This window comes from Agelaius tricolor, unplaced genomic scaffold (genome assembly GCF_023055355.1).
Source record: "Agelaius tricolor isolate 1412-34295 unplaced genomic scaffold, bAgeTri1.0.p SCAF_5, whole genome shotgun sequence".
In the NCBI taxonomy this organism is placed as follows: Eukaryota; Metazoa; Chordata; class Aves; order Passeriformes; family Icteridae; genus Agelaius; species Agelaius tricolor.
This window is the reverse complement of record NW_027269265.1, coordinates 10,939,298-10,960,958: the sequence shown is the minus strand read 5'-3', so window position 1 is coordinate 10,960,958 and position 21,661 is coordinate 10,939,298. Positions and strand designations below refer to the sequence as shown.

The window sequence follows — 21,661 nt, the reverse complement described above, 5'->3', positions numbered from 1 at the left end:
TAATTTTGCTTTGCCTTCTGATTCCTCAGCCTTTGCAGTATGCTCAGTTTATATTTTTATGCTTCTGTCTATAACCATGAGAGCAGGAAAATTACTGCCTTTTTGTTTAAATGAAAGAAAAATGGGAGTTTTTACATAATCACATCATTCCAAGGGACAGTACTTTGAGGAAAAAGCCTCAAATATCACAAAACTTACAATAAAGATTGTGAGAATTGGCAATTTGTAGTTCCTCAGATGTGTTTGAGGCTTAGAAATGCCCTTCTTATAAATAAAGAACTTCCTGAGGTCTATAAAAGATGCAAAGCTATATTTTAGCAGCAATACCATTGGAAATAACTTCTCTTTCTGCAGGGAAAGATGCAGATTGCCACCTTCTCTCTCCCCAGCCACTGAAATGGGAGGCCCAGCTAATGAAAAATAGTTCTGTTCTCAGCTGAGTTGACAGTGTTACCACAGTATGGATTGGGAGTAACTCCAAGAAAGTGAGTGCAAATAGCACCAGTGAGTGCTTTCCACTTTGGACCTCAGACCAGAATGTTTCCTGATACCCTGGGGAAGCTGGAGGAGGGAGGGATACTGGGTTTTGATTTTATGACTGTGTGTGTCTTAAACAGCCCAGGAGAGGTTTGGAGCCTCTTTCTGCTCTGGATTATGTTGGTGTCAGACTGCAGCAATGGCACAAAGACAAATTAGCATTCCCCAGGTAAGAATGAGGCCAAAGAAGAATTTGCTTTTTGTGGCTTTTGATTCAGTGCAAAGATGACATAAGATTTTGTGCATTTTAAGTCACATCGGTCTGCAACAGAGGAGCATTTAATTCAGGATGTGAAAGCATTTTTCTTAGCAGCTGGAGCAGACACTGAGGAGTGAACTCAGGAAAAGTAGCACAGGATCAGAAAAAGGCTCTTATCTCTCTGGGATACAAACTAGGAAGGATGAAAAACAGAAGGACCTGGGAACTTCTGTGGTGTGACCCAGGGAATGGTGAAGTCCCATTGTCTCTGCTCCCTAAGGCTCCTGAAAGTTCAGCTACTCCATCTGAGGCTGAACACAGCAGCTCCTTGTCCTCAAACCCACTGACAACATTTGCCTGCTATTATTAAAGTGAGAGGGTTGTCCTTAGAATATTCTGGGGCTCCTTCAGCTCCATCTCCTAAAATTACAAGAGTGCCTGGGCTTGCCTGCAGCTTGACAACAGGTTCTGTTCTATTATTATCTGTTCTTACAAACAATAAATGCAAAATTCATTTTGATTTGAAAAGAATCCTTGTTTTCTACACTGGCAGCAGATTACTAAGTTTGTCCTGTAAGCTGAGCTCTCCTTAAATCTTCTGCTGCTCCAAGAGTTCTTTCTGGAGCTGCAGCCTAAGGAACCTGTCTGAGTTTCAAGGGCAGCTAGAGCAAAATGTCACTCCCTCTGCCCATTTGTCAGCAGGGAGATGCCTGTGACTGAGACACATCCCATGGCTACAGCAGATGACCCCTGCTGGGAAAAGGAGCTCCTTTATTTACTGAGGAAAATCTTCCAGCCAGTTTTGTTGGGCTCACTCCTTTCCAATCATCTGAAGGCTCCAAGGGAATTTTTCTAATCCTCCTAGCTCAGACCTTTGCAGAATCTTAGCTGGTATTTCACCACGTCCACCACAGGTCTTTCAGCATCTGGAAGAGCAGGAAGGACTCCTTCTCTGGGGCACATGGCTCTTGTGTGGGTTGGTGCCAACAGAACTTGGCTGTTATCCCCCAATCCCAAAAGAGCAGCCTCTGCAGTGGGATTGTAGAAGATTATTTCCAGTAATTGAAGACACAATATCCAACAGGTGCACCCAAAAATCTGAACAGTCTCTCCTGATTAAGAAACTCAAAGTAGTTCCCTTAGCAGGGCAGCTCTCTTCCCAATGCTGCACATGAAAGACTCACAGCTCTTGAATCACTGCTGCCTCATGCTAATCATTGGAACTGGGTTCTTTCTAGCTCTTGTTAATTACTGTCTAGCTTATATATAACCCCCTCATATTGCAATCACAGAGATAGTAAAGATTATGCAAATGCTGATTAGGGTGTAATGTGGCTTGCAGAGCATTCATCATAACCAGTAAGAAGGGAGAAGAAGGGAAGCTTGATTCATAGGGGCTAGGCTGAAATTGTCCTGAGAGCATTTGGATTTTACTTTTTTTACTTGAAAACTGAGCATATTTGATATAGAGAATGCTGAAACTCAGCAAGGGAAATATTTGAATATAATCATGCTTCCCTGAAGATCCATTTAAACTAGATACCTGCCCTTGGGTTTTAACAATGCAGTACGTGGAGGTTGCTAAGACAGCCAGTTGTTTTCATCCCAAGACAGCCACTCTCTTCCCAATACCACCTGGAGCACTTTTAGTCATTTTGTTCATATGCACAGGTTGGAAACCTCCCCACCCCTGTGATAAAAAATTATAGAAGAAAGTGAAATCATTCTAAATATCACCCAGTGAATATGCTGATGTCTCCTAATTCTCAGGACCCAGGTGGATAAATAGAATCCAGCTCAGAGGTGTCTTCAGACCAACAGCTGGATAATTATTGCTTCTCTAGTTACCTCATTTTATGCATGCTGTCACGAGACAGAATGAATGGTACCTGGGCAACTGTAAATCTGAATTACCATTTTCTTATTCAAGGTGAGAAAATTGCTAAGAACAGTGGGGAAAACTGTGGAGTCACAAGAGGCAGATCAACAAGGGATACAGGCTTTAAGGTAAAAGCCAGAGAGAAGGACTTTCTGCTGTCCTACAGGTGTGCACATCTTGAATCCCACAGTGTGGATCCACTAGAGGGCTGGATGGATGCTAAGACAAAGGAAACCACTGTGACAAGAGAAGTGTTTTCCTCTAGGCTACTAGAACAACTGCTCTTTATATGGTGATTATCCTGACTGGATGCTCTTCAGGAATCTGCCAGGGCAGCAAACACAGAGGTTCCATCCTGTATAATCTCTTCAGTGCTGAAGTCTGGCTGGTCTGCCTGGGTCAGGCTGTGTATGAATTCAGGACAGAATACTTCAGGCTTTGGAAATGCACCTTTTATAGGCAGTTTGCTTACAACAAAAGAACACCCAGAGGCTCAAACAACCTTTCAGAATACTCTGAAATATCCATTTAGAACTACCTACAGCATTGTCAATAAAAGGGAGGGTGAAAAATCCTCTCAGACCTGTTCTGATGCTCTGACAGCACTGGGGGTAAGGCACACAGCTAAGCTGGCAGCCAGGAAAATTATGATACAGTGACCACTTCCCAATCATCTCAAATGCTCAAATTATTCCTAAGCCTGAGTCTCACAGGTTGTTTGGTGTTCCCATGACTACATGCAGAAAAGGTGAAAGCAAAAGTAGTTACATCACTCTGAAGAAAGAGCTACTATTGATTACTGAAGAGGAGCCTGTAACAATTTCTACAGTAATGAAAGACTCTCAGAAAATATACCCACCTGGTCTTTCTGACAATGTTAGGTAAGGCTTTTTCTCTGGTATGATTAGATTCTGAGAGTCTTGATGGACAAAAGATCCTAAGAATATCAGGATAACCTAAAGATGTTTCATCCAGAAAATGAGGGCATCTGAATAAATCAATACAGCTGTTATATTCATCTCAGCCTTTTACTTTGCCAGGTTTCAACAGAATCCTTGCAGTTGCTAGTTACAAACTAGCATAATAACTGACACTTCATGTCTGGAGAAATCTTTTGGACCAAGTCCTTCTTCCTGATAAAGCTTCTTTGTGCTGCTCTGAAGGCACAAAGGAGCCTTTAAGATGCTTTTATCAGTTATATTCAGATTCAGCTGTCACAGGGAAATCTCCATACAGTAGGGAGCTGATCTTGCTGAGTTTGCACTCTTCCCACCACAGCTCTGATTTTGCAGCCATACAGAGAGGCAGAGGCATGGCTGAGGCATTGCTGTGCCCTAGTAACTCCCTACTGTGGAGCTGTGTCTTGTCTGTTTTTCCAGGCACAGCTTTGAGTTCACGTGAACCACTTTGCAGACCTCTTTGGGAACCCACTGACATGACCTCCAAAAGTTCATTTGACTCCAAAGTCAATTTGGCATGTGTACAATGGTAGTCTTGATAATAGGGGAGCCTGGAGACCTCAATATATTTTTAATAATCTCAGAAAGAGAGCAAGAAGGCCCTAAGATTACTGAGACACAGTTGTGTTATGCCATACTAATATTCCTTGTCAAGTGTGAAGTAGCTCTATAAGTTGACTTAGGAATGGAATGAAAAGGAAGAGGAAAAGAAATAAGGAAAAGGAAGGAGAGGAGAGGAGAGGAGAGGAGAGGAGAGGAGAGGAGAGGAGAGGAGAGGAGAGGAGAGGAGAGGAGAGGAGAGGAAAGGAAAGGAAAGGAAAGGAAAGGAAAGGAAAGGAAAGGAAAGGAAAGGAAAGGAAAGGAAAGGAAAGGAAAGGAAAGGAAAGGAAAGGAAAGGAAAGGAAAGGAAAGGAAAGGAAAGGAAAGGAAAGGAAAGGAAAGGAAAGGAAAGGAAAGGGAAAGGAAAGGAAAGGGAAAGGAAAGGAAAGATGTTACATAGCAAATGCAGAAAGGCATATATAACTTATTTCTGGAAGAGCTGGGAAAAGTTTCACCTTGAATGCTTGTCATCTGGAAAACCATCACTTTTTAGGAAATTAAAGTAGAAAATCATAGCTTGGGCAGGGGATTTTTTCCCCCTAAACAAATGGGCTATCACATTAGACATTATTGCCTAGGAGCAGTTGAAATAAACCCTGAGGAACCCCTATCTCATGTATGGGATGCAACAAATGAATGTGTATTCCCATGATACAGGTCCTCTTGGGCATTGCTTCAGCAATAAAAAAGAATGTAAATTTAATGATTTTATTATTCTGTTAATAAGCACCTTCAATCCAGAGCGAAGAATGAGGAAGCTGCAAGTCAAGAAACTGCCTCAGTGCCAGAAATGTAGAAACTGGCTCCTGCTAAGTGTTGCTCAGATCCACAATAGGTATTGATTAGAAAAAAATCATAACCACCTTCTGCAGAAACTGTGGAGAAGCCATGTGAAGCACACAAACCACGACATTTAAGAGTTAGCATTCAACATAGAAGCAGTGCCAAATTGCACCTGAAACAGCAGGGTTAATAAGGATGTACTGAACCATTCCAAATTTCAAATGTTCAGCTGAATGACTGTTAATTGCGATAAGCAAATTCACACAAGGAACAATGGTTTGCTGTCCTCTTTCTCTCCCCCTCTCTCAGGTTTACTTCCAGAATTAAAAATAACCTGTTGATGCCACCTCAGGGAAGACAGGACTGGGACTGATCCCCCTCTACAAACACATAATGGCCATTTTGTTTAGGAGATCTCAGAGCAATAACTTTTCTGCATCCCCACTCATCAAGAGTCACCAAACCCTTTTTGGTCAAAGGTAATAAAATTAAGAGCTGCAGTAAAAAAAGATTAAACCTCTCAAGCACAATATCGGAGAAGCCTATAACCAGTACCCCTGCAACAAGATATTTACCAAATAGATCTCCTAGAAGATTCTGAGAAGGTGGCAAGAGGAACACAAGACAGTTCTTTGCCAGGCTCACCTGAGGGAAAGGTTTTGTGGTGACACAAATCTGGCAATCACAGTATGCCTGTGAGCAAGATCCACCACAAACCACCTGATGACTTAATGTCACCAGCCCTTTCTACATCCTGTTTCTGACTAATTTCCAGTGCCTCAGAGGCAGTTGAAAAAAACCTCACAAGCCCAATGTAGATGGGGCAGGGGACCATAAGTAGGCCTGGAACTCAGGAACAATTACAGCACAATGTCAAAGGTCAGCAGCTCAGCTGCCTTCAGACCCCCTTTGGACACAACAAAGCATCATGCCCTGATTTAAAACCATGTAGGTGTTTGTTCCTGAAGTACTGTTTGTTTGCTCTTGGAATGGTTTAGAAAGCTTTTCAATCTAAGTACACTCCTGACCAATTTATGACCACGCATCACTGTTTTAACATTAATTTGAATGATACTCTTTCCTTGATATTTACTGCCTGAATCACACTATTTTGGCCTCATTTGGCTAGTTGAGGAAGCTAAGTTTGCTTGCCTGCAGCTCCCATTCAAGAATACTCTGCTCGTTGTCACCCCAGTATTCCTCTTCTGCACCTGTGGCAACCTGAGTCAATCTTTTCTGACCCTAAGTCACCAGAACTGGATGCAATTTTCCAAGCAAGGTTCCTCAGCTCTACTGTGTAAAGCCTTATTAATACTTCCCTCTCTCTACTAAAAATACCATGTTTTGTGCATCATAGACTCAAGTGAGTCTTTTCCATAGCCATTCTGCTGGCAGCTCACAGTCATTTTCTCATGGAGGAACTCACCCCCATAGTAAGGTCAGAGCAGCAGACCCAAGGCTACCAACATCACCACCCTCCTTCTTTCACTATCCTGTTTTAGGCACAGGTTATTGCTTCTAGTCTTTTTAACCTTGAACAAATCCTTGCTTTGGCAATTGTTATTTGCTGCTTCTCCCAATATCTCTAAGTAAAAATTATTGTTGGGTTCATCCATCATGTCAACCTCAGGAATTTTCCCCATTCCTCTAAGTTTGCTGTTCTGCAATTCCAAGTCTTAGTCAAATATCTGCATTTGTCCCTCTTGCAGTTTAACTTCAGCTGGATTAGTTTGTGATCACTCAGTTCATGATCAGTTTCAACACTCTGGCCTTCTACAAGGTCCTTGCTGCTTATTAATACCAGTCCTAAAATAGCATTCTCTCTCATGGACTATTTGCCTGAGAAATCGAGTTTCTACAACACTCCAGAACATTTAAGCCCTACCAGTTCCCAGTGGTACCTTCCAGTCTGTAGCTGAGAAATTAGTTTCCCATAATCACATGCCATTTGCTCTTCTATGCCTTCCAAATAGTTTTTGGAGATAAGTATCCCTGTCCAAGTTTGTAAGGGATTATCACTCTTCTCTCAGTGGATTTTTTCTATTCTTTCCTCTCAGGTGATTTTCCAATGTAATGCACTATTATTTTACTTCTTCAAACAATTTACTAAAATACAGAGCTACTCCATGATCTTTACTATAATTTCTGCTGGTTTAAGTAGCTACCCCTCCAACAACTATATTCTAAATAATACTGCCAAGCAGAAGTGTTCAGCATATCACAGCAGCTTTGAGCCCCAGAGAAAACATTGCTTATAACACAGAATTCCAAACCAATGAAAGACTAAACATTGGTGACATATCTTGCTGTAATAATTGTATTAGAAATCTCTAAAATTTTGGAGTCACAATATGGAAAAAGAAAAAAACCACCAAAGCAATTCAAATGCTAGGTATTTCATCAAATAATCACTTTATCCTTTCATCAACAGACATTTTTTTTAATGTGGAAAGGCTTCTGACATCTTTAAATGGTATTAGATTTTGTTTTCTCTCTTTGGGGAAGAATACATCAGCATAGCTGCTAGAGCTACAGGCACTGGAATCCTATTATGTTTTCTGCATTTTTTTTTTAGGGCGAAATGAGAGGACACATATACAACAGCAAAAAGAGTGGCAAAGGAGGAAATTGCAGGTTTGTCTCTGATAGAAACTTATTTGTAGCCCTGCTTCTGGAGCAATCCTGGCTTGGTGCACAATCCTTTCTGCTGGTCCAGAGCCAAGCAGTCTTGAACAAGTGATGAGAACATGTAAGACATCCGTCTGAGACTGTCTTTCTGATGGCAGGTTCACGGCATCGTTTCAAAAGCCGCAGTTGTCTTGACAGCTAAGCCAGCCTTTGACTGGGGACAGCAGCAAAGGCGGGAGAGAGGGGGAAAGAGAGAAAGCAGAGAAGTGGGTTGAGGAGAAAAACAGCGCACAGGAGGGAATTAGCAGTGCGGCCAGGCTTCGTGATTTAGCGGCTGGTGAGGACAGTGTCGGAGCTGGAGATGTTTAGGTTTGCAGGGCAGCGTGGCGTGGGCGGCACCGAGAGCCGGGGGAGATGAAGAGCGAGGAGGGTCAGGATGGATTTCGGGACGCGCGGAGATGCTGCAAGCGGCAACTATGACGCAAAGCTTGTCCGTTCAGGATCACGCATCCAACTGTTCCTCCCTAGTGATCCCTCGATAAACAACGTCCAAAAAGGACGGTGACCTCATCCCACTGAAATTAGCCAAACACCACACATTTCTCCGTGTTCAGCTCTGCACATTCCTTAGAGCTGCGGCTCTCCCGCCTGCCAGCCCCATCGCTGCACCCAGGGCTTCGAAGGCCCCTGTGCGGCAACTCCTCCAGCCCAGCATGGACCAAGGGTCCGGCTAAGCCCCCATCCCCAGCTCCGGCTGGGCATTCCCGGCTCCGGCTGAGCCCCCGCGCCGCTTCTGCGCCAGAGCCGCCTCTCCCTCTCCCCCTCCCTCCCTCCCTCTCTGCCCGCAGCCCGGTGAGGCGGCGGGAACACGACAAACCACGACAGCCAACGATGCCCCGTGTAAAAGCGTGACCGCCGGTACTGGCGGAACACACGCCCCGGTCGGGACACGCTGCGGAGCTAGGGGAGCACGACGCAGGCATTTATTTCACCTGGCCGCCGGGAGCGACAGGTTCTATGGGCTGCCAGCGCCGCCCCTTTCCCCGGTCGCCTGCAGAGGGGACGCGGGTGCTTCTCGCACCCCCGGGGAGCCGGGCAGGGAACAGCCCGCACCCCCTGCCCGCCGCCGGGACTCGGGGCTGGCACCTACGGCCGGCGGCTGCCGGGGCGCCCCGACCGGCCTGTCCCGCGGGCGAGCGGCTCTGGCTCGCTGCTCTTTCCTGATCTCTTCCAGACCCTTCTCCCGCTCCCAACTGCTGTTTTCGCTCCCTCCCATTCTTCCCAGTGCCACTTTCTTTGTTTAATAAACGCTGTTGTGTTCGAGGCGCCTCTTTGAGCGGGGCTGCTGCACCTCCCTCGGGATAGGCAGGGGAAGCGAGCGGCTTTCCCGGAGCCCCGCGTCCCGGCGCCATCTCCCGCGCCCTTCCTTCCCCCAGTGCCCAGCAGCAGTGCCCGCCCTCCGGCCGAGCCCCCACGGCTCCGCCGGCACCACGCCGGCCCGGAGCGGGACGCGCCGTCCCCCGCAGCCCAGCCCGCGCCTCCTCCCCCGGCCGCGGGGCCCCTTTGCCCGAGTCGTGCCCGCGGGAGGGGGGTGACACCAGCATCAGGTGCAGCCGGGGCCAGCGGCCAGGGCAAGCCCGGCCCCCGGCTGCCGCCTGCGCGCTGAGCGGCTGTGCCGGGCCCGCCCTCGGTAATTGGGAGGAGCCGGGAGAGCAGCGGGCTTCGCCGGGGATTTCCAGCCCGAGCGGGCGGGAGAGGAAGTGCGGGGCGGGGGGAGACGGCGCACAGCGGTCGGGACTTTCCGCCGGGCTGGCGGTCGCATTCGCCCGGCTCCAGCTGCCGCCCGCCGCCCCGCTCCCCGCACACGCTCGCAGGTAGGGCGGCCGCGGGGCTCGGCTCGGCTCGGCTGGGCGGCGGAGAAGGAGGAGGAGGGAGGGCGGGAGCTTCGCTGCCGCCGTGGCGGCGGCTCCCGCGCGGGGCTTCGGCACCGGCCGCGCTCGCCTGCCCGCGCTCGGGCGCTCCGGGCAGGGAAACGGGGCCGGGCGGGCGGCGGGAGCCGGGGGCGCTCCGGCGGGGGCACTGAGCGCTGACCGAGGCATCTGCTGCCAGGCAGGGGCCGAGCGCGCTGCACCCGCAGCCCGTGCCGGGACCTCGGCGGCGGCCGGTGCCCGGGGACAGATCAGCCTGCGGCGGAGCGGCGCGGACTCTCCTGCCCGGACGCACTCGCACTCCAGGGCTTTGCAGGTGCCCCTTTTCGCTTACTTATTCCTGCCTCCCCCTTCCCTCCCCTGCTCCTGTCGCTCTCTGCCCCGCTCCCCGCGGTGCGTGTGCCTGTGCGGGGAGCGGAGGGAGGCGAGGCCGGAGCGGAGCCGGCAGCCGCGGCGGCGCTTGCGGCGTTTGATGTGTCGTTTGAATGCAGAAGGCTCGCTCGCTCCTGGCTCCCTCCATATGCAGTGCTGGGGGCGGGCCGACGGCCTTTAAAGGGGCATTGCCGGCAGCGCCGCGCCTGGCGCGGAGCGCGGTCCCGGCTGCGCGTCCCCCCGGCTGCCGCTGCGGCGGAGCCCCCGCCGCTCCCCGGCCATGGGGCTGCGCCCGGACCCGCCGGAGCTGCCCCTCGTCGGCACGCAAGGAGTTGTATTTTCGCAAAGTCCGCCTGCCTGCACCGGCGCTGCGCTATCCCCGGCTGCCTGCCGTGAGCGGAAAGAAAAGTGTTTTGTTTTCACGCCATTCATTTCATGCGCTGATTCGCGACGCCGCGTTTTAGCGCGTTGAATGAACCGCCGTGTTGTAGGTCCGAAAAAATCATGAATGTTTAAAAGTTTATACTGAGTCATTCCTCTGCAGATTAACCTATGACTGACTCATAATCTGAGAACTGCAGTGGCTTGTAAAATAGGAAGGTAAGGCATTTATGTATTGATTTATTTGTGTCTTTTTGAGTGCCTGAGATCTGAATTACCTGTAGAAAAACAGGAGAAATAGTATTAATGTTAGGAGGCATAATCTCATGTTCTGCCGATCAGAGCAGCTTGTGTGTGATGTGTCAGACTGTATGTGCTCCTCCGCGTGGATCTTTACCACACATTAGGGCATCTTTCATCTTTTGCTGTTTCTGTTGTAGTAAAACGTGGGAAGTTCCAGTGATACAATTTGAAATATGCTGTCTCTGGGTCTGTGACTGCTCTAGCTTGTTGAGATCTGAGCCTTATATACTTTATATTGTAATTTATGTGTTTTCTATTTCTTGAGTAGAACGGTGTGTTTTTCCTTGCAGATTTGTCCCATAGGATGCACGTTGCATTATTGAGCACTAATCTGGACTTGCATTCATAGACTGGAAAGGAGTTTAGTGCATGATGCAAAGGTGTACTAGCGGTGTCTAGCTTAGGCAAATGAAATAGTATAATTTGAAGTAGGTAGTAAAAATCTACATTTAAAATGGCTATTGACTTGCCTAGAAGCCAGGATTAAAAGGTTGCACCGATGGTTGTTCAGACCTAGAGAGACCATACCATATACTGCGTGTTGTCCTTTCAAACGAGCCATTGGCTCATACCACATATGGATTGAGATCTAAATGCTATTTGTGGTGATTAGGGAGAGGGCTATTCATTTAAGGTGAGACATACTTGAACATTTGGACGGAATCAGTTTTTTATGGCTGCACTGGGAAACCCCTTGTCATAGAGCTTGGTCACGGAAACATTGATGTATCATGAGCTTGGGCATTGCAAGCAGGCAGCACTAGGGGGTTTTAAAAGTTGGGTTGTTCCAGCACAAGAATGGTAGGTGTTTTACTGAAATATGACTTGGTGAGTTGTTTCTAATAATAGCTGGACCTAGAGTATAGAATCATAAAGTGCATTCAGTATCAGCGCAAATTAATTCTAATCCAAAGGGGGTGCTAAATGACTCAGTCTTTAGGCTTTCCTGAAGTCCTCCTGTAATTAAGTTTGATGATACCAATTTTGAGAAACCATTCTTGCATGGATTCAGAGAATTTGAGCATCGTGTAAGCATATTTACTGTTGATGCATCAGCATCAGTGACCAAAGATTATTTATGAAGTCTTACTAGTCCATGTTAACACGGTTTGTCTTTTGAATGATCTTGGGATCATGTTGTATTTTAGGTCTTTTCATTGTTCTTGTCCATAATGAACACTTAAGGAGAGAAGAGGAATGGCTTCTTGGTACTGAAGTCCAGCTGTTCTATAGTAGATATGGCAATGCTGAAAATACAAAAAGCCAAAAAACCTTGATTTTTTACTGGTAAGCAGCTGATCATAGTTCTTCTTCAGATGAAAAGGCAGTTTAAAAATAAGAATGACTTAAATCTACTCTAATACCCTAAACCGGCCTTGTATGAATAGGTATTGTAAAAATACAACATTCTGATCTCTTATCTCTTAATGATGTAGTTACTGGATTTTATTAGAGTTTCTTTATAATGATAGTATTTCTTAGTTGAAGGTACTGCATCTTATGATGTGTGAAGATTGCTCATTAGACATTGGTTTCTGGTATCTGTATACTGGTGCACAGTTCCTTTAAAGAACTACTGAGGATTGAGTTTGTTGTGTTTGTTTGTTTTTTTAAGCTGTGGATACTTTCTGAATAGAATGCTTATATTTGAAACCTCCTTGAATTTTTGGTGTTTGGCTCACGAGCGCCTGAAGTGGTAGGAGAAATTGGAGATTTCAAAACGAAATATGGGGAAAAGAAGCCGAGGGAGGGAGAGTTGTGTGGTTTTGTGCAGCAGAATAAAGGTGTGATTATAGCACAAGAGGGAGTGCTGTACTTGCACCAGGTTTTATCTTAAACTTTTTAACCTGTGGTGGTGAAGTGGTGCTGTAGAAACTACAGTATTAAAGAGCTGGCAGAGAGAATATAACTGGTTTCCCAGCTCTGCCTGCTGGAATCCCATGCCCTCATAAATGGATAATTTAAATGCGTATATTTAGTTTTGACAAATCACAAACTTTTAATTTTTTTTTCGGTCTTTTTTCTTATGGCAGGAGGAGGGACTAGAGAATTGGGAGAAAATGGGAGTCACCTTATAATGAGCTATCGTTAGGTGCCCACAATGTAGGAAGATGTGTTCTCTCTCTCTTTTTGTAATGGGAAAGAAGAGAAAAGGAATTAAATGCAAAAAAGCTCTCAGGATATCTAAACGAAGTAAGGAAAGTACCCACTGGAAACATCTTAGAACTTAAGGAGAAAATGAAGCAAAAGGTGATTTGGTATTGAGAATTCCATATGTATGTGAGAGAGGGAGAGGTATTTATGTAGTCTTTGAGGAGATGTTTGTTTTCTTCATGTAGATCTTCTCTTCTGGAGCCCTCACGGAAAAATATCGTTGCCACTGTGACTTCAAATTGCTACTGACTGTTGGCTTTGTAACTAGGTTAACAGGACGAGTGTCTCTAAAATTATATACAACAACTGTAGGTCACTAATCCTCTCCACCCCCCAAAAAATGTTAAGCCTTTGATTTCCATGCTGTTGTTCTTCCCTGCTGTTTTTGCTCTGCATGTATAACATGTGATTTCAGTAGAATTTCAAGTTCTGCTGTTCATCTAGTCAAGGCAGCAAAGTCTCAACATGTTTGTGTGTGCAGAAGTTCAGTATTGTGTGTGTGTGTGTGTGTGATGGATTCCATTCCCTGCTCACTTCTTCTCCTGAAATTTGGGGTGTTGTGTACTTGGACATCAAGGTTTGAATTTTTGCTGGTTGCAGGCATTAGAACCTCAGTAGGCATAGCAGGAATGCCTTAAGTTGGAATATTTCATAGTTCTGCTATTATTTTATATAGTTTCATAAAATGTTAATTTGTAAAATAGTTTTCTTTGATGTGTAGAGGAAACATTCTGTAGATTATTTGCCATGATTGCTACTAATTCTGTAGTAATTTAAATATTCTGAAGTGAATCTTTTCATGCACAAATAGTAAACACTTCTCACAAATATTTGTGAAAGAAGTCATGAATCTTTCATTTTACGTGTTTTATTGATGACTGTATGGTAGCTCATAATTAGAAAAATTTAACATTTGGAGTAATACTGGACTTCTGTCTCATGTTTTGGTTTCTGCATTAATGTGAAAAACATTTTTTTGTAGAAAAGTACGTACATGGAAGACAGGCTCATAATGCCACGAATCTTTACAGCTTTCTTAAGTGTCTAGGAAAACAAGTGATTTGGATTTCATCTGTCTTGAAAAGTGTGTTGCAGATGCTAGTGTAAGATAAGTGCCTTCCTGGCTGCCACTTTGTTCTTGCAAGCTTTGACATCTATCAAGAAAGAGAAGATGCTCCACTGCAGGTGCCAGTGTAAAACCAGGCGACCTGGAGGCTGGGCTTTGGTTTTCTGGCATTCCTGTAGATGTGTGTACTGAGGCCTTCCAGTCAGGGCCAAACCAACAAGGGGCTTTGATGTCGAAGTGCTGAGTGATGTGACATCATGTCCTAGTCCCAGGGGCAGAAGGGGGATTCCAGTCCAAGTTTCCTACTTCCCTGGGGAGCATTCTCATCATCAAACCACAGGCCAGTTGAGAGTAGTGTCACTTCCTTCTCTTGAAGCTTTTTGCCATGCCAGGAAAAATCAAAACTCAGTGTGCCTAAGAAACAGAGTGAGAGGAAGCATGATGTCTCAGTCAAGTGGTTAGGACTTTTGTTAGGATTAGCAGGATGAGTAAAGACTTAGAGTCTGCTGATGCTTCATCCACTGTTTTGTTTGTTGTTTTCTCATGCATTTGAACTTGATGTTCTTCCTGAGGTTATTAACCTTGTCAGGATGTTTTCTTAAGTGTGGAATATGTGCTGGGAAAGAAAAGAGAAACCTGGGTGTTGTGCAGGTTTAGGTGGTAGTTATTTTCAGAACTGGGGTTCTGGAAATAACTTTGATGCAGCTAGTGGCTTGTTTTGTGTTTAGCTTCTTGCTCCATATACAGACCATTTTCCCAGTCTGTAATAACATGGGAATAGCGGTACTTTCCTATGATCTGAGGACATAAAAATGATGAGGTGCTGAGACCCAGCAGGGCAGTGCAAGCGTCATCTGTTGATAAAGTGAGTGAACTGCAAGTGCTGAGTGGAGGCATCCAGTCCTGGCTCTCTGCAGAGCTGTGCCATCCTGCACCGTCAGCATCGTGGCACAGGAAACAGCTCTTGCTGTGCTCTTCCACTGATGCCCACAGCAAACATGCAGTGCTCTATGAGGCTGAGTGTACAGGACAGAATTTTTTCAGTGCTAGCTGTTCCCATGCTTGTACTTATTTCCTGGCTTTCTCCTTTGAATGTTCTAGAAAAGTAACTGTTTTCTTACTTATTTTATGGAGCCAACCTGCATGGTATTTGTGCCACTTTGTAGCAGCAAAGCTCAGCTCATAAACCAAATTTTAGCGATGTGAATGGATTTTGTTTTGTAACCTCATCTCTGTACATGCGAGAGAGAGATAATTAGAGCAATTATTAGAGGTTTTTATAATGAAGATCTTGTGTGCTGCACCAGATTGACTGTGCCCACTCTGTGTCTTTACCACAGAGAGGAACCTTGTGAGAGTGGGTTGCTTGGTGTGTTGAGGCTTGTAAATTAATGACTCGCAGATGTAAGTCTTGATTTTTGCACAGGAAGTATAACTTCATAATTTTCATTTAACTTGTTCTTGTTTTAATCTCCTTCAAACCATCCCAAGTGACTCCTCTTCCTGCATTTAAGCTCTTCAGTTTCCAATGGATTGCTCTTGTCCATGCTGTGCTTCTCTTCCATCATGTTTTTCCAAACAGTATAAAGGCTCTTAATTTCTCCAGCTGGTCCTTCTGATTCTTAGAAGTGACTTATTTTGACCTGCTTTCAATCAGATTTCTCGCAATTTTGGAGTTGCTAGTGGATGACTTTTCTTCTAAGGTGGTTTCGTCCTTGCACTTGGGCAAAGTAACTGCAGTCTCCCCTTTACTTCCATTTACATAATTCTTTTTTTTCTTGAAATACCTGTTTCCAGGATTGTACCTATTTTCACACTGTGGCAAGTAATTTCTGTTTCACTTTTCTTTGACCTCTCTGTAGCTACCTGCTTCTGTGATTCCCTCTCTGCCCCACCTCCCACTCCAGGTGAATGAACATACTGTTCTCTTCCAGGTCACCAAAGATACACTGCAGTATACCCTGCTGTTGTCTGAAGTACCCGTGTCTATGATTGTACACTGGTTTTTATTCCTTCCTTTGCACTGTCTTCTGTTCATCTCAAGGATGTTATGCTTGGGAATGTTTTTATCATTCCAGCTGTTGTGGTTCAACTTGGTTAGGATGCCAGTTCCATATTCAGTAGATGAAGGTCAAAGTCCTTGTGGTTGTAAAATGCCATGTTCTCAAAATGTTACCATTTGGTAGTTTGAGTAGGAGGAGGTTGGATACCTAAATAAAGACTACCTAAATGAAGACTGCTGAGTTGCATGTGTGCCTCTCTAGCAGTTTTGGAACCCTTTGATGCAGTAGTATTTTCATTGCATTCTCCAATTTAGTATTTTGGTGGGGAGCAGGGAATAAAGGATTTGTGCTAACTTCATTTGAAATTAATGGCATGCAGTATCCCTTGAAGTCAGTAGTATCCTGTTCTCTGTCAGGAGTTGAATCATATTTCTATCTACAGAACCTGAGCATGCTGTAGTTCAGATTAGCAAATACATCTCACTACTCACCCATGGTGTCAATATGTGATGGAAATGCCAATGAATCCTCTGCTGTAGTTCAGCTAGTAGATATTGCTGTTGTGTTGCTCATACTGTTTGGCAGGTGGTTTCTGTAGCAGTTTGGTTTTGAGCATGGACAGAAGAATTCTCTTGCAATGTCTAGGAAGATAAAACAAATTTATTATTATTTGAGTATTGGATTTCATCAGATATTTTTCACTAGTTGGCACCACAAATTTCCCCTATTCCTCTTTCCTTCTTGCAAATTCCTGAGAACTGCACTTTCATTTTGAAAAGGATTATTTAGACATGCAACTTTCAGTATTTTAGCCAGTAACATCTTGAGGGAGTTTTGGGGAATTTACTGTTTTGGTAGTTTGTGTGGTTTGGTTGATGTTTAGTGGTTTTTTTTGTTGTTGTTGTGTCGGGGTTTTTTTGTTTGGTTGGTTTTATGTGTGCCTTTGTTTTCTAGAGACAGATTTAAGACAAGCAAATAAATATCTACCCACTGCATTCTGTGTATTTTTGCAGAGGAGACACTCTCAAAATAAATGAGGAAGAAGCTTGGAATTATCCTGTTTGTGTAAATAAAGCTTTTAGTACATGTAGCCAAAGTATGATGCTGTAATTTTGCAGAATTAATGACTAAGATTTTGGTGGTGTTTTTGTTTTTCTTTTAATATGAACTCTCAGTATATTAGTTGACTCTTTTGAGATGAGCTTGGGCAGAGAGACTTTAAAAGTCCTCTGAGCCATACATAAAAAGGCACTTATTCCAGAACAAGTGTCCCTGTGCTGAGTTAATTGGAAAAGTTCAATGTAGTTGAACCCTTACTTACAGTGTTGTGATTTATATAATGAACATGGAGGACAAAAGGCAGTGAAGAAAAACTCATTTCTTATGCGTCCAGTTATACATGAGTTCAGTCACGTCTGTTGGCAAGAGATAAATGATGGATGTTTACAGCAGGCATCATGCTGCACACTTTATTGATGCTTACAATAAATTTCCCATAGGGTGTTTTGTAGCAGGATTGCAGCCTGAAGATGTCTGGGAATGCATAACTTCATAACATCATCTTAGGTTGGGGTTTGTCAGTGTTCTGTACACTTCAGAGGTAGTGACATTTCTGTTTTCCTTTCTGAGGGCAAGTTGAAACATGCCTAAGGTAGCTGGAACTGCTGCACGGTTACTGTTGTTTGGGGTTTTTATACGTTTCTAACTAAAATCTTCCTAAAATCTTATCTCCTGGTTAAACAAAGCTCTTGTGTACTGAAGAAATTTCTGTATGAATGTAATGTGGGTGCATGCAGAAAAAAGGACCATGATTGTCTATGGAGAAATGGTTTGGCTTCTCTTTAGCTAATCAGATTTTATAGGGTAATAATTAGGCCATGTGCTAAAGTACCAGTTGTTAACATCTACAAACTCAAATATTTGTCATGTTAAAGAAGGGGGAAAATTGGTGAGCTCTCCATTAGGTGGTGCTGCTGGGATTGAAATATTTATATACCCAATAGAATCTGGCTTCTGCCTAGAACTATTTCCGTGTCTGTATTTTTCTTTTTAAGGTCTTCTCTTTATTAAAATACACTTTTCAAAGGCAGGAATACTTGCTAAGGTGTAGGGTTTTTTCAGTTTGAAGTGATTAGATAAAATACTAAAAAGACAGGCTGTCATCTTGGGAAGGAGGTATGGAAGGAATCAATCATATGCTTTTTGTGTGGGTGATTTAGATTTTAGCAGCTGCCTCTGTTGTAGCTCTCATCTGTGCAAGTGTTGACTCCATTATATTCATACCCTGCTGCCATGTAGATGGAGATACTGTAGCATTAAAGAACTGCAGTCTCAAGAAATATTTGATTTAAAAATCCCAAAATTAATTAGACTATTACAGCAAAAATGCTCTGGTGAATCTTTTGAGTTCCTATGATCTCTTTTACCCTGTCTACTAGCATTTCATTTTAAAGAGCTGTGTTGTAACTTCAACACATCATGATGGTATTTCTTTGCCTAAGCCCTGACTGACTACTGACTTTAGAAAAACCTAAGGGAACAAAGATGGTGCCTGCACACAGAGGCACTGAGTACCATCTTAAATGCTATAGGTTGTCCCCTGTGGTGTGAAGTTGATGCTCAGAAAGTATGAGATAGGGCTAAACTCTTTATCTGCCAGTTCTACACAGGACTTGGCATCTGGAATTGTACTAAGCCCCTGTGATTAGACCCTTGACTCTCTCTGCAGTAGTTAGAGCTGAGATATGAACTAAATTAAAAGTGAATTTGTTCAGTACTCCTTGCTGGTAGGATTGCTTCAAAGATAACAGAATGAGGTTGCTGAGGTCTCTGAATTCTCCCACACCACAGGGCTGTAAGTAGAAAAAAACCCCAAACTTAATTTTTAGAAATGGTGTTGGCCAAGAGCAGTCAAGTTAGTCACAATAGGTTCTTTTTTCATTACAGGCAGAGGTATTTTTAGTGTGATTTACAGAATCAAGGTAACTATAACCAGCTAGCAAAAAAAGTTTAGTAGCATTAAAAAGCACTGAGCAAGAAATGCAAGAGATGCATTTTTTCATGAGAAACTGAGACTAATCCTATTTTCTTTCTCTTGAAGAAGATGTAGCATAGCAAAAATCCACTTCTTAGAGTTAGAAAGTTTAAATAATTTCAGATCTAGCAGCTGGAAGCCTAGCTTAACAGTCTTGACCTGAGTTTAACAGCTGTTGAAGTGGTGTGAGAGAGCCAGTGGGTGTCACATGCTCTCTTTCTGTTTTCAAAGAGAAATAGAGAGGTTTGCAAAAATCTTGGTTGGCTTTCTAACCTTGGCCAGGATTAAAATGTGTGATTGTCAGATGCTGTTAGTTCCTCAAAAGGTAACAGTAACTAATATAACAGGTTCAAGTTATAGGCATGGGGATGATTCTTCTTGATCTTAATCATTTATTTTGGAATAATTCAGTGTGATAAGTGGAAAAATGGACAAATTATTGTGTGAGAGAACTTGGCCATTTGTGTTTTATCAGTTTGCTAATAATAACTTAGAGCTGGCTAATAATGACCCTTAAAGGGGCAATTAGAAGATAGCAGCTGTGATATACAGCCATGCAATGTCGTATCAAATGTGAACTTGTCATTCCTTGGTTATGTGATTGGCTTGGTGAGTGAGGCCACAGCTGAAGGTGGAAACCAATCAGGAAGGAAGAAAATTGTGCTTGGTCACCTTGAATAGAATGCCTTGGTTCTGACATTGTCCAGGGTGGTGTGTGGAGAGAAGGCTGATAGTATTCTGCACTTAGTAGATACATAAAAATTAACAAAACCCGGCCTTGCTTCCTCCCTTCTGCCTTGAGTTTGAAGTGCTTAGGAGACTGACTCTGTTTACAGGCTGAGATTTGACAATTAACAGGATTTGTCACTGCATTTTGCTGTGCTTAGACTCCAGATTGAGGAATAATTGTTGCTCCTACAGCCAAAATGGCATCCAACAGCATATCCTATGTCATGCTGATCAGAGAGGATGTAGTCAGGGCAGGGAAGAAGTGACAATATATTGTAGTGTACTGAGGTTGTGTCTTGTTTATTTTTAGGTGAAGGAAGGTAGTGAGGGGAGGCCTAGGGGGAGTGATGAGAGGAGGGTTGTGATACACCCACTAAAAATGAGTGGGATGGTATATTTCTGCTTAAAAAACCCCCCAAAAATTAGTAAATAAATGATCAAACAGGAGATTTTGCATAAATGAAGGATTTTATTTGCACAGGTATCTTTTGAGAAATGACTATATGTCCCATGTGCCTGGGCAAGAATTTATTGATGTACAGGAAAGCTCTTGATAATAAATATGGATGGCTGTCCTGAGTTGTTAAATGAAATGCTAGAGCCTGATGTTAAGACTAGATGCAATGTGTCAGGCTTGATGTTGTTACTGACACCAAAATGAAATCATGTATCTTCATCACTCAGAGTTGGCCCAGAGCTGCAGAGTACTGGAAGTCACTTTCTACCTTTAAACCTAATTTAAATCACTGCTGAACATGAGTTCTGTGTTATATGGTGTTGTGAAGTGAACTGTAAAAACCATGATTTTGTCATATTTCAGGTTTGGGGTTGGTTTTGTCTTGGTTTTTTTCACTACTGCAAGCATAGCAAATTTCAAGGAAGAGGTGGGAAGGCCAAATACAGATGTACCAGTATCTTAATGTTGAAGTCAGTTACCAGGGCTCAAGCATCAGAGCCTATTGCCAAGTGTTACATACATTAAATGAGATAGAAACAATAGCATTTAATGAGTGTTTTAATAACATTTCTGTATGGCCTTATTCCCTGTTAGAGCTCCCTGAGCCCATATGATGCATTCCTTTAACTGATGTCTCTCTGTTCTTCTGGTCTCTACTAATTTTCCTGTAAATAGAAATATTTTTAAGAAAGCTTTAATATTTGGATACAAGTGAATTTTGAGGTGATGTTTCCCTACAGCTACCCTACTTATCCAGATGTTCTCTGCAAGAGTAAAGAGGCTAATTTACTATGGCTGTAAATTAATACAGAAGAGTTCAGCTTCCATTGTTCTAAGATGATGTAGGCTATTAATCTGTTTTCACTAACTAGGGTAAGAATGACTTGGGGTCATTCTTCCTGCAGATACCCACTGTGGTCAATCTCCTCTTTGACACTATCACAGCTTTGCTGTGACTGTGGCAGAACTAGTTAGACAATCCAAACTAACTTTGGAAGAGCAGGCAGTGTGAGAATTGAAATGAGGCTGGTGAATTTTCAGCATTATGTTAACTGATAGAACTGATCTACTGCTGATACTGAATGAGGGAGAAATGCATGGGGGTTAGAGATGTTGGAGTGTTCCACGTGTTAAACCAGGACCACTGCCTGCAGTGTGCCCAGATGTAATTGCTTCTGGTGGCTGTCTAAACACAGAAAGGCTTCAGGGCTGTTTCCAGTGTGTACTCAGACTTGGGGGTAGTTGGACTGGAGGTGTGCAGTCTGAGGAGCCAATATGCCATACAGGGCACTTTGTCTGCAGGCAGAGCACTGTAGAAAAGACACAAGTCTCCATTACAGAATTAGGAGTCTTTCAGGTGTGGAGTGGTGTTCTGCCTGCTTTCATCATCTCCTTTTTCTCATTCACCAGAGGCCTAGAGCAGGGGCTGTTCTATAACACATCTGTTTGTTGCTGCTGCAAGGATTTGTTTTTCTAATTCATCCTTTATTTCTGCTCTAGGTTTTTTATTAGTATTTTATTTCTTGTGTGATTGTTTTGTTTGGAGATTTTTTTACTAATTTGCACTGGGAATTTTTTGTTTCAGATTACTGTACTGAGATTCTTCCCTGTACCATGTGGAGATACAGCGTTAGAAAAGAATTACTGAA

General features: G+C 43.7%; 1 protein-coding gene across 7 annotated transcripts in view; it reads left to right on the top strand.

The window, feature by feature from the left end:
- Positions 1-9,296: 9,296 nt before the first annotated feature.
- Positions 9,297-21,661, top strand: part of TRAF3 (TNF receptor associated factor 3) — a 69,894-nt gene continuing 57,529 nt past the window's right edge. For all 7 annotated transcript variants that reach the window (XM_071426406.1, XM_071426405.1, XM_071426404.1 and 4 more), the window contains exons 1-3: positions 9,297-9,459; positions 9,695-9,829; positions 10,430-10,485. The gene's annotated coding sequence lies outside the window, so the exon portion shown is untranslated. The remainder of the gene's footprint in view (positions 9,460-9,694; positions 9,830-10,429; positions 10,486-21,661) is intronic.